Source organism: Myxine glutinosa, chromosome 9 (assembly GCF_964187855.1).
Source record: "Myxine glutinosa chromosome 9, kmMyxGlut1.1, whole genome shotgun sequence".
In the NCBI taxonomy this organism is placed as follows: domain Eukaryota; kingdom Metazoa; phylum Chordata; class Myxini; order Myxiniformes; family Myxinidae; genus Myxine; species Myxine glutinosa.
This window is the reverse complement of record NC_136269.1, coordinates 140,944,024-140,956,938: the sequence shown is the minus strand read 5'-3', so window position 1 is coordinate 140,956,938 and position 12,915 is coordinate 140,944,024.

The following is a 12,915-nucleotide window of genomic DNA, read 5'->3' as shown; positions in this document are numbered from 1 at the left end:
AGGTGGACCTCATCCGGGGCTACCACCAGGTCCCCGTACAACCGGACGATGTCCCAAAGATGGCCGTCATCACCCCTTCCGGCTTCTTTGAGTTCCTGCGGATGCCTTTTGTGTTGAAGAATGCGGCCCAGGCGTTCCAACCGCTCATGGACAGCACCTTGCGCGACTTACCTTTCATCTATGTCTACCTGGACGACATCCTAGTCGCGAGCGCGTCCCTGGAGGAGCACCTGCTCCACCTCCGCACGCTTTTAGCACGCCTGGGCCAGCATGGCCTGATCATCAACCCCGCAAAGTGCCGTTTCGGCGTCGCCGCCATCGACTTCTTGGGGCACCGCATCACCAGGCATGGGGCCATCCCTTTACCGGCCAAGGTGGAGGCGGTAAGGGGTTTCCCGCACCCCCGCACGATCAAGGGGCTCCAGGAGTTGCTGGGCATGGTAAATTTTTACCACCGCTTCGTGCCCCACGTCGCCCAGCTCCTCCGCCCCCCTGCACGAGGCCCTACGGGGAAAGCCAGGCAAAGGTGACATCGCCTGCTCGGAGCCGATGGCCACGGCGTTTGCGGGCGCAAAGCTGGCCTTGGCCAACGCCACCATGCTGGCGCACCCGGCGCCCGATGCACCGATCGCCCTCACCACTGACGCGTCGGACTACGCGGTGGGTGCGGTGCACGAGCCGTGGGTGCGTGGTGCTTGGCAGCCCCTGGCGTTTTTTAGCCGGCAGCTTCGCCCGCACGAACGCCGCTACAGCACCTTCGACCGCGAGCTGCTCGGGCTCCACCTGGCGGTCCGACACTTCCGCCATCTGCTCGAAGGCCGCCCGTTCACGGCTTTCGTCGATCACAAGCCCCTTGTGTTCGCGATGGCCAAGGTCGCCGAGCCATGGTCGGCCCGGCAGCAATGTCACCTCTCTGCCGTGTCCGAGTACACGACGGACATACGTCACGTCACGGGTAAAGACAACCCAGTGGCGGATTGTCTTTCCCGGGCTGTCGCACATGCGGTCCACCTCGGGATCGACTATGCCCGGATGGCGGAGGACCAGTCCGCCGACCCCGACGTCCAGGCCTTGCAGACCGCCATCACAAGCCTCCGAGTCACCGAGGTGCCGTTCGATGTCGCGGGCACTGCCCTCTTGTGCGACGTCTCCCTCGGCCCGGTGGTTGGCAGCGCCCGGTTTTTGATGCCATCCACAGCCTGTCCCACCTGGGCATGAAGGCCTTCCAGAAGCTCGTCGCAGCGAAGTTCATCTGGCATGGCCTCAGGAAGATCGTCCGCGACTGGGCCAGGACGTGCCTCGCGTGCCAGCGCGCAAAGGTCCACCGCCACACCCAGGCCCCTTTGACCCCGTTTACGGTGCCCGAGCGGCGGTTCGAGCACGTCCACGTCGACTTGGTGGGACCTCTGCCCCCCTCACGGGGTTTCACTCACCTCCTCACCATGTTGGACGGCACCACCCGGTGGCCGGAGGCCATGCCATTGGCGGCGACGGCTGCGGCTGACGTCGCGCAAGCCTTCATCGCCACATGGTTTGCCCGGTTCGGTGCCCCCTCGGACATCTCGTCCGACCGCGGCCCCCAGTTCACCTCGGAGCTCTGGGGAGCGGTGGTGCAAGGGCTCGGCGTCAAGCTGCACCGCACCACAGCCTACCACCCCCAGGCCAACGGCCTGTGCGAGCGCTTTCATCGCTCAATGAAGGCCACGCTCCGGGCCAGCCTCCGCGACGGCAGCTGGGCCGACAGGCTCCCCTGGGTCCTGCTGGGCCTCAGGACGGCGCCCAAGGATGACCTGCATGCGTCCTCGGCGGAGCTGGTCTTCGGACAACCGCTGCGGGTACCGGGCGAATTTATCCCTGACTCCACGGCACCTTGGTCCGCGGCGCAACAGCGCTCCACCCTGCAGGAGACCGCCAGGAGGTTCACCCCGGTGCCGACGGCACACCACGGTTGCCCGTCCCCCCACGTCGCCCCGGAGCTTCGCACGGCGAAGTACGTTTTCGTCCGGCACGACGCCCACCGGGCACCGCTGCGGCCCCCGTATGACGGGCCCTTCCGCGTGCTGGAGACCGGGGACAAACATTTCACCGTGGACATCGGCGGTACTCCGGATCGTATCTCCCTGGACCGCCTCAAGCCGGCCCACCTCGATCTGGACCACCCCCCGCAAGCAGCTCTGCCTCCGCGTCGAGGCTGCCCCCCGGCGGTCAGACCCATGACAGCCCCCAGCCCCTCCGTCCCACTACCCCCCCAGCCCTGCATGCATCGCCAGAGGGCGTTTCGGCCGGTCATCCGGCTTCCCCGCAAGCTCACCCTTCAGGTGCGCGGGAATTCTGCGGGGGCGCGTGTGGCGGACACATTGTCAATGGGCAATAATTCCGCGCACCAGTGGGTGGCGCGAGCGTTCGGGCGTGGAAGCACAGCTCGGGCCACGCCCGGAGCGAAGGTGTCATGAGGCGCAGGGTGGAACTGAGGACATGCGCCGCCTTTCGGCCGAACGGCCATGCCCGGGGGCAAGGCGTGGCCTCGGGACATATATGCGGGCTGATAGTCGAGCCCGCCTAGTGCTTATGTGCGAGCTGTGAATAAAGCATTTCTGTTTGTACAACACGTGGTGGCCAACCTTCTTGGCAAACGAATCGTGTGTGCACAGCACCACACACTACTGTATTAAGAAACCTGGGCTTAATTTGTCCGAAACGGCCCAAAGGTGAGGCATGAAGCTCCGGGGGGCGGCCTCGACGCGGAGGCAGAGCTGCTTGTGGGGGGTGGTCCAGATTGAGGTGGGCCGGCTTGAGGCGGTCCAGGGAGATACGATCCGGAGGCCATACATACCATATTGCTGGAAGAGCCATAACGTCGATGCTTTCGATATTTGATGATCATTTTAACAATCGGTTTGTTTGTGTTTCACACTGAATGAAAAACGTATCGGTAGAGCATGGCGATTGTGATATATGACAGGTTCGGCAATATGTTCAGCCTGAACGAAATTGGAATAAAAAAGGTGGTGTGTGGAGAGTCAGCCGCAGTACCGCCTTAATGACATCAGCCATAATCACATCACCCTGTCATGTGACCAGATCCTCAGCTCTGATTGGTATATCTTTGAGGGGACCTACATACATACAGACAGACAAACATTGTTCTAGACGGCTTTGCTCTATGGGCTATGCCGTAAAAAATTCAGAAACAAAATTTTTTTGACGTCATATGTCACGTGGTTTGGCCGCCATATTGTTTTTCGTGAAAAACACTAACATCCCTTTTTCTCCCAAATAGCTGAACAGATCGAGCCCAAACTTTGCAAGCATGATCGCATACACATGATGAACAAAAAGTTAAACAACCATGACATCATAGGAGTTATGGTCCATCCATGGTTTAGGAGTTATGACATTTTGAAGCATAAAATTTAAAACCTATCTCCTCCCTCATTTTTGAAGATATCGAGGGGAAACTTTACACATAGTGGGGCGGCTTAGCCCAAATATTCAAAAGAATTGTGCATTTTGTGAAACGAGCACCAAATTTGGCACAAATGTACATTAATATGTTGCGAACATTTTCAGATATTGGGCCACTTGAAATTCCGTAATTTTTTTTTTCAAATTTCGTAATTTCAAATTTTTCGGGTGACACCGTCACAATTTCGGTCTTCGAGGCCGGCCGATAGGCAAAGTGTGACCGGAAGGGACGAGGTTCTCCTGACCACGTGGCCCTCGATCTGGGAAGCGAGAGGCGTTCCATTAGTGGACGTGCCCCTCACGCCCGACTTTTGGGCGGCCCCGGCAGGCCGTTTGTTTTGACGTTCCGTGACAGGCCCCGCACCCCCACCTCCGGGCCGACCGGAAGCTTGTGCTGAGTACATCATACCTGAACAACTCAGTGAGGCAGAACACAGCAGTGCACACCAGGGTGACCCCTTCAGTGCATAAACCAATTAACCTGTCCACTGCAGGGCATATAGAAATGAAGTTATTTTCTGCATATAATAATAATATAAGTTCAGTTCTATATAACAATTTCTGTTATCACCACTACCACTACAACTACCACTACTACAAGCTTTGTCTGGAATTTTGTGGACTAACAGACAAACAGACATACAGACAAGCTGGGATCAAAACATTACCTCCTTCCACCATTGAGTGTAGAGGTAAACATCATGGAAATTATATCATGCCCTAGATTTAATTCATGCTTACCCGTGTATTTGCTTCACTGGTTCACAAGGTCTTTTGCATACATGTAATTCAGACTCTCGTCTTCATTGCTGACCACACAATGTTCGCAACATATTAATGTACATTTGTGCCAAATTTGGTGCTTGTATCACAAAATGCACAATTCTTTTGAATATTTGGGCTAAGCCGCCCCACTATATCGGCCGGCCTCGAAGACCGAAATTGTGACGGTGTCACCCGAAAAATTTGAAATTACGAAATTTGAAAAAATTTGAAAAAAAAAATTACGGAATTTCAAGTGGCCCAATATCTGAAAATGTTCGCAACATATTAATGTACATTTGTGCCAAATTTGGTGCTTGTATCACAAAATGCACAACAGGTTTGCTATGCTGCTACACTAACATATGTTCCCCATGTTGGGAAGCTCAAAAGGTACTTTCGAATTTGCGACAATTCACATAGTTTGGCAGCAATAAATAATTGAACAAAAATCTTTAAAACCTTCTATCTCTTGAACTGCTGCAATAATCGACGTGAAACTTTCATCTGAAGTAGCTGTGATGAAGGCGAATAAGTGTTTAAAATTTTCAACATGATTGGTTGTACGGTCTGGAAGCCAGAAGTCGTTATTGTTGGAAGAAGAAGAAACGTAGCATTATTTATTCTCAGGCCATGTGACTGATTGTGCCACTGCAATTTTTCAGATTATTTCCTTTAAAAACGATTTTCTCTGCAATAGTTGGATCGATTGACACGATATTTTCACCAGAGGATCGCCTCCACCTGTAGAATCTTCTGATGGTAATTATGACATCATAGGTCACGTGGTATTGGCGCCATCTTGGAAAAACTGAAAAACTTGCACCTCTATATCCCCAAAAGCACTGCATAGAAAAAAATTGATACATGGCTCATTGTAAAAAAACTCTATGGAGACTAACATGTGTGAATGATGATGTCATACGTGCCTCCATTATGACGTCATAATTCGACAGGTGCAAAACTTCATTCGATCAGGAGGAAACTTCTTGAGCATCATCGAGGGTTACATTTATGGAGGAAAAAAATAAGTATGACGTCAGTGGTCACGTGGTTCGGGCGCCATATTGTTTTAAGAAAAAAACCTTAAAAACCAACTTTCTCCGAAATGGCTGAACAGATCGAGGCCAAACCTTACATGCATGACTACATACCCATGACAGACAAAATCTTCGGGGGCCGTAACATCGTAGGTCACATGGTTTGCGAGCTTGGATTTTTTTGAAGCATAAACCTTTAAAACCTATCTCCTCCATCATTTTGAGCATATTGTCCCCTTAGTAACTCCCCTTAGTTAATACTGGGTGAGTCACGGATAGCCAAAGCCAGCTTTAACTCCAAGGCGTTCAGTTCAAATAGCGGATTTCACTGTATATGCGCGGGCGAAAGAAAGAAGAAGAGGAAGCTGAAGCGCTTACCTGAGCGATCCTGCCGGGCAGTCTTCAATCTGCAGAAAAATAACTCAAACAAAAACCGGGTTTATAAATGTGCAGAGAATAATGAAAGGGTTTATTAAAACGGATGCCGATAACAAGAAAACGCGATCGTAAAACTAAATTCCTATAAGATCCTTCACACCAGACTTATAGCAGGGACAAATGGGGGATAAACTAGAAAAAGAAATGTGTGGGTTTATCATGCACTTAGCTCTGATCAGCTCGGGAGGGGTGAGGGGGCTCGCCAGAAATCAAAGGCTCCGGAGGTCCGGCCGGCACTGCTCACGAAGCACACGAAGCTCACGAAGCACACACACACACACACACACACACACACACACACACACACACACACACACACACACACACACACACACCTCATTGCACCCGTTCATGCTGCAGCGGTCGTACTAGGCCTCGTTGTACTGTAGCGGCAATCCGTGCGTCGTTTCTGCCTGCAAAACTCTGCACGTCTCCCGGTGGCGTCTCTGACCACGGCTGGTCCAAGCACAAACACGCGAGGGAGAAGCACAAGGGAACCAGAGGAGGGCAAGAACAGGGCAAGATTGGAGGGTCAGAGAGGGTCAGAAAGCAAGAGGGCAAGAGAAGGCAAGAGCAAGAGCTAAAATGTCGGTCCTCGAGTTATTTTAACGTCAGGTCGTGACGTCATCAGCGCTTCTCCACCAATCAGCGCGCCGCCTCTTGCTCGCCTCTGACGTCATCGGTGGTCTTTGCCAATCGCCACTCTGCTTCCTCCTCAGCCTACCTTCCACCAATCAGTGGTAGCTTCTTGCTCCACCCTGGCCAATCACGAGTCCCTTCTTACCCTGGCCTTCCCGTTGGTCGACTCCCGCCCAATAGCAAGTCGCTTCCTGCCCTGTCCTGGCCAATCACGGCTCCTTAGGGCGTGTCTTTGGCCTGCCTGTCTTTCATGGTGATGTAGCTGGTGCATCCCAAATGGCAGTGTTCAGAACTGGCTTCTGGTTGGTTTTATGGTCATTATTTAGTGCAATTAATGGGCATTTCTCACTAGTGTCTACGGTGCAATGCCAAAAGAGCCAAAGGATAAATCACATCGGGTAAGACATACAAGGGATAATTTATCCCTATCCCCTAGGCTAGTTAACATGCCCCGCCCCCTTATGATGGGGACGAAGATACACCTTACTCCGACATTCGGCTAAACAGAACTTATTACATGGTGATGGTTCTTACCCGACATCCGGAGCATTATACCTGCACAAATCTAGCTGACTTTACATATCACTACCTCTACAAACATAACAATATCGAGTGGAAGCTTCAGAAATATGTTCCCCTTGTCTGGTGGCTAAAATGGTCTTTTGGAATTTGCAATAGGTCACATAGTTTGCCAGCGACAAATAATTAAATGGACATCTTAACCTATCTCTTGAACCACTTGATTGATCAACGTGAAACTTCAAAGTAATGTCGATGTCATCAAGGGAAATAACTGTTTAAAATTTCAACATGATTGGTTGTCTGGTCTGGATGGTAGGTCAGTCGGTGTTATTGTGTGAAGAAGAAGAAACTGTACATTTTATCTTGACTTTGCCGATTGCCTTACTTTTCAGTGCATCTTTAATTGTGATGAAAGCAGAGTTGTATCAAAGCGGGGTTGTATCAAAGCGGGGTTGTATCAAAGAGGGATTGTTTGAAAGTGTGATTGTATGAAAGCGTGATTGTATCAAAGCAAGGATGTATGAAAGTGGGGTTGTATCAAAGCGGGATTGTATGAAAGTGTGATTGTATGAAAGTGTGATTGTATCAAAGCGGGATTGTATGAAAGTGTGATTGTATGAAAGTGGGGTTGTATCAAAGCGGGATTGTATGAAAGTGTGATTGTATCAAAGCAGGGTTGTATTAAAGTGGGGTTGTATCAAAGCGGGATTGTATGAAAGTGTGATTGTATGAAAGTGTGATTGTATCAAAGCAGGGTTGTATTAAAGTGGGGCTGTATTAAAGTGGTGTAGCGGTTACCGCTGGATGCACACAATCGCCTTGCACCGGCCAGAACACGGCCAGACGCGTCTCTCCCGGGCATGCCCGGACTCACTGTTCCCGGGCACGCCCGAACCTCCCGGGCACGCCCGGTCTCGTCTTTCCTGGGCATGCCCGCTCTCGCCTTTCCAGGGCTCGCCCAGAGCGTCCGGGCATGCCCGCTATCGCCTTTCCAGGGCTCGCCCAGAGCGTCCGGGCATGCCCGCTATCGCCTTTCCAGGGCTCGCCCAGAGCGTCCGGGCATGCCCGCTATCGCCTTTCCAGGGCTCGTCCAGAGCGCCCGGGCACGCCCAGCCTCGACTTGCCAGGCCGCAGCCAAACACGCCCGGGCAGGTCCAGACTCGCCTTTCCAAGGCTCACCCTTGACACCCGGGCATGCCCGGTATAGCTTTTGCCGGGCAAACTTCCCGACATAAATGTGTATATATATTGCTGCCCGATAAACGGGCTTGTCAGAATACCTGAGCTGTTTTGTTTCAATAAAGCAACTCGGACGAATTCCGTCTTTGGTCGCGTCAATTCTTTCGACTCGCGTTGGAGCGCAGTTCCTTCAGTGGGGTTAAAGCGCGGCATTACGCGCACTGCTTGCGAGCAAGGAGGAAGCGGACAAGCGGTAACTTATAAGCGTCTTTATTTCAGGAGCTCACTGTAACACTGGCGCGCTCCGGGCTGCGCGCCCGGTGTATATCATGAGGCCACGCCTACCCCTCGGGCGTGGCCACCGCCCACTTGGTGCGCGGAATGATGTCACCACGCCAGTGGGCTTTTAAGTCCGCCACACGCGCCCCCCCAGAATTCCCGCGCACCTGGAGGGCCAGTTTGCGGGGCAGACGAATGCACCGGCCGAAGCGCCCCCTGGCGATCGGCGGCGTCCGGGGTGCAGGGATGCCAGGTGGGATGCCCCTGGCTGCCCCTGGGATGGGTGCAGGACCAGGGGGCGGCGTGGCGGCGGGGCTGGGCGGTGCCGGGGGTCCGCCCGCAGGGGGGCGGCCCCGACGCGGGGGTCGGGCCACTGGCGGTGGATGGTCCACGTCGAGGTGGGCCGGCTTGAGGCGGTCTATCGAAACGCGGTCAGGAGTACCGCCGATGTCCAGGGTGAAGTGCTTCACCCCGGTCTCCAGCACGCGGAAAGGCCCGTCGTACAGGGGCCGCAGTGGTGTCTGGTGGGCATCGTGGCGGACGAAGACGTACTCCGCCGTGCGAAGCTCCGGGGCGAAGTGCGTCGGTGGGTGCCCGTGGCATGCCGTTGGCACCGGGGCGAACCTCTGGGCGGTCTCTTGCAGAGCGGAGCGCTGCTGTGCCGCAGACCATGGTGCCGTGGAGTCGGGGAGGAACTCGCCCAGCACCCGCAGCGGTTGCCCGAAGACCAACTCCGCCGCGGATGCGCGCAGGTCCTCCTTGGGCGCCGTCCGGAGGCCCAGCAGGACCCAGGGGAGCCTGTCGACCCAGCCGCCGTCGCGGAGGGTGGCCCGGAGCGCGGCCTTCAATGAGCGGTGAAATCGCTCACACAGGCCGTTAGCCTGGGGGTGGTAGGCCGTGCTTCGGTGCAGCCGGACGCCGAGCCCCTGCGCGACCGCCCCCCAGAGCTCCGAGGTGAACTGGGGGCCGCGGTCGGACGAGATGTCTGAGGGGGGCGCCGAACCGGGCGACCCAGGTGGCGATGAAAGCCTGCGCGACATCGGCCGCCATTGTCGACGCCAAGGGCACGGGCTCCGGCCACCGGGTGGTGCGGTCCACCATGGTGAGGACGTAGGTGAAACCCCGCCAGGGGGGCAGAGGTCCCACCAGGTCCACGTGGACGTGGTCAAACCGGCGTTCCGGCACCGTGAACGGGGCCAACGAGGCCTGGGTGTGCCGGTGCACCTTGGCGTGCTGGCACGCGAGGCACGTCCTGGCCCAGCCGCGGACGGCCTTCCGGAGGCCATGCCAGACGAACTTGTCGGCGATCAGCCTTTGGGAGGCCCTCGCGCCCGGGTGGGACAGGCCGTGGATGGCGTCAAACACCTGGCGCTGCCAGCCCGCGGGCACGATGGGGCGAGGACGCCCGAGGGAGACGTCGCACAAGAGGGCCGCGCCCGAGCCGTCGAACGGCACCTCGGTGACGCGGAGGCCCGTGACGGCGGTCCGCAAGGCCTGGACGTTGGGGTCAGCGGCCTGGTCCGCTGCCATCCGGGCATAGTCGATGCCGAGGTGGACTGCGTGGGCGACGGCCCGGGAAAGGCAATCCGCCACCGGGTTGTCCTTCCCCGCGACGTGCTGGATGTCCGTCGTGTACTCGGACACGGCCGAGAGGTGACGCTGCTGCCGGGCCGACCACGGCTCGGTGACCTTGCCCATCGCGAAGATCAGCGGCTTGTGGTCGACGAAGGCAGTGAACGCACGGCCCTCGAGCAGATGGCGGAAGTGCCTGACCGCCAAGTGAAGCCCGAGCAACTCGCGGTCGAAGGTACTGTAACGGCGTTCGGGCGGGCGAAGCTGCCGGCTAAAGAACGCCAGCGGTTGCCAAGCTCCACGCACCCATTGCTCGTGCACCGCGCCCACCGCGTAGTCCGAGGCATCGGTGGTGAGGGCGATCGGTGCATCGGGCGCCGGGTGCGCGAGCATGGTGGCGTTAGCCAAGGCGAGCTTCGCGCCCGTGAACACCGTGTCCATCTGCTCGGTCCAGGTAACGTCGCCTTTGCCCGGCTTACCTCGGAGAGCTTCGTGCAGGGGGCGCAGGAGCTGGGCGATACGGGGCAGGAACCGATGGTAAAAGTTCACCATGCCCAGGAACTCCTGCAGCCCTCTGATCGTGCGGGGGCGCGGAAACCCCTTCACCGCCTCCACCTTGGCCGGCAGGGGGACGGCTCCGTGCCTGGTGACACGGTGCCCCAGAAAATCGATTATGGCGGCGCCGAACCGGCACTTTGCGGGGTTCACAATCAGGCCATGCTGGCCCAGGCGTTCGAAGAGCGTGCGGAGGTGGCGTAGGTGCTCTTCACGGGACGCGCTGGCGACGAGGATATCGTCCAGGTAGACGTAGACAAAATCCAAGTCGCGCAGGACGCTGTCCATCAGTCACTGGAACGCCTGAGCCGCATTCTTCAAACCGAAGGGCATGCGCAGGAACTCGAAGAGTCCGAATGGCGTGATGACCGCCGTCTTCGGGACGTCCTCCGGCCTGACGGGGACCTGATGGTAGCCGCGTATGAGGTCCACCTTCGAGAAGAAGGACCTGCCCGCCAAACGGGCGGAAAAGTCCTGAATGTGGGGGACGGGGGTAGCGGTCGGGAGTCGTGGCGTCATTGAGACGGCGATAGTCCCCGCACGGTCGCCATCCCCCGCCGGGCTTCGGCACGATGTGCAGCGGCGATGCCCAAGCGCTCTCTGAGCGCCGAACGATGCCGAGTCGCTCCAGGGTAGCGAACGCCGCTTTTGCCACCGCCAGCTTCGTCGGCTCGAGGCGGCGTGCCCGGGCGTAGACCGGTGGCCCGACGGTGGGGATGTGATGGGCCACCCCGTGCTTGACGGCCCCCGCTGAGAAGGTGGGCCGCGTGAGGGCCGGGAAGCCGGCGAGGAGGCGGGTGAATGCGTCCGCTGCCGGAAGCGTACAGACCAACGTGGCCGGAACCGAACCGTTCGGCAAGCCGCTTGGCAAGCCGCTCGTTGAGCTGGGCAACGCACAAGTGAGCGAGCTGAACGTCTCGGCCTGGACAAGACGTCTGCGCTTGACGTCGACCAGGAGCCCATTAGCGCACAGGAAGTCCGCGCCAAGCAGTGCCATGGGCACGTCGGCGTTGACGAACGTCCATCGGAAAACCTGCCCTCCGAACCGCAGAGAGAGGCAGCGTTTTCCGTACGTACGGATGGGCGTCCCGTTCGCGGCAAGCAGCGCGGGGCCCCCACCCGCGGCGTGCTTGTCTGACGTGCCGGCGGGAACGACACTCACCTGCGCTCCCGTGTCGCACAGGTAACGGCGCCCGGAGAAGGTGTCCGTTATGAACAGCAGGCTGCTCGAACGGCTGGCGCTCGTCGCCACTATTGAGCACCGGCCCGGGCGTTTCCCGACCTGTTGAAGGAGCATGGCGGATGACACTGCCGAGCTTCGTGGCCGAACTTGGCATGGAACCAGCACCAGGTGGTGGAGCTGGAGGAGCGCGGCTGGCTCCGCCAGGCCGGTGGAGTTGGCGGGTTTCCTCGCAGTGGCGGTTTTCGCCGCGGCGGTGGGCGGGGCGTGGCGGCGGTCACGAGGTGCGTATCAGCATGCTGCGTATGCTGTATAAGCTGATGCTGTGGAACAGCAGCATCAGCAACATCAGCAGCATCAGCAGCATCAGCCTCGAGGGCTGTGACGGCCACGCCGACTCTCGCCCGCGTGTCCGAAGCGGCGAAGTACCTGTCCGCCTCGGCTGCCAATGCTCGGGGTTCCGTTAGCCCGGTCCCGGCCAACGCGAGGCGAACCTGCGCTGGAAGTTGGCGACGGAAAAGCGCCCGGAATAGAGAACCGGGGGCTTCGTCGCCCAACAGTGATAGCATATGGTCCATTCGGACCGACGGGCGTGTTTCACCGAGCTCGGGGAGATCCAGGAGGCGGTCGGCCCGTGCGTCGTCCGTGAGGCCGAACGTGGCTAGGAGTAGCCGCTTGAGTGCCTCGTACTTGTGGCCGTCCGGTGGGTGGCGAAGGATGGACACAACTCGAGCGGCCGTGCCGGGCCCGAGGGAGGCGACGACTTGGCAATAGCGCGTGTCATCGCCGGTGAGGCGCCGAAGCTGAAATTGGGCTTCGGCCTGGACGAACCAGACTTCGGCCTGAGCCTCCCAAAATTCGGGAAGTTTGATGAAGTTGGCCATGGCAATGGCGTCGCGTGTGGAAGGATCGCTCCGGCAGATCCAACGTCGAGGGGGTCACCAGTAAAGCGCGGCGTTACGCGCGCTGCTTGCGAGCAAGGAGGAAGCGGACAAGCGGTAACTTATAAGCGTCTTTATTTCAGGAGCTCACTGTAACACTGGCGCGCTCCCGCTCCGGGCTGCGCGCCCGGTGTATATCATGAGGCCACGCCTACCCCTCGGGCGTGGCCACCGCCCACTTGGTGCGCGGAATGATGTCACCACGCCAGTGGGCTTTTAAGTCCGCCACAGGGTTGTATTAAAGTGGGATTGTATAAGTGTAGGATTTTTGACAGTTGTGGACATATACATACTAAATAAAAGGATTAGTGAATCATATTTTTTCAGAAAATACTCCTCCATG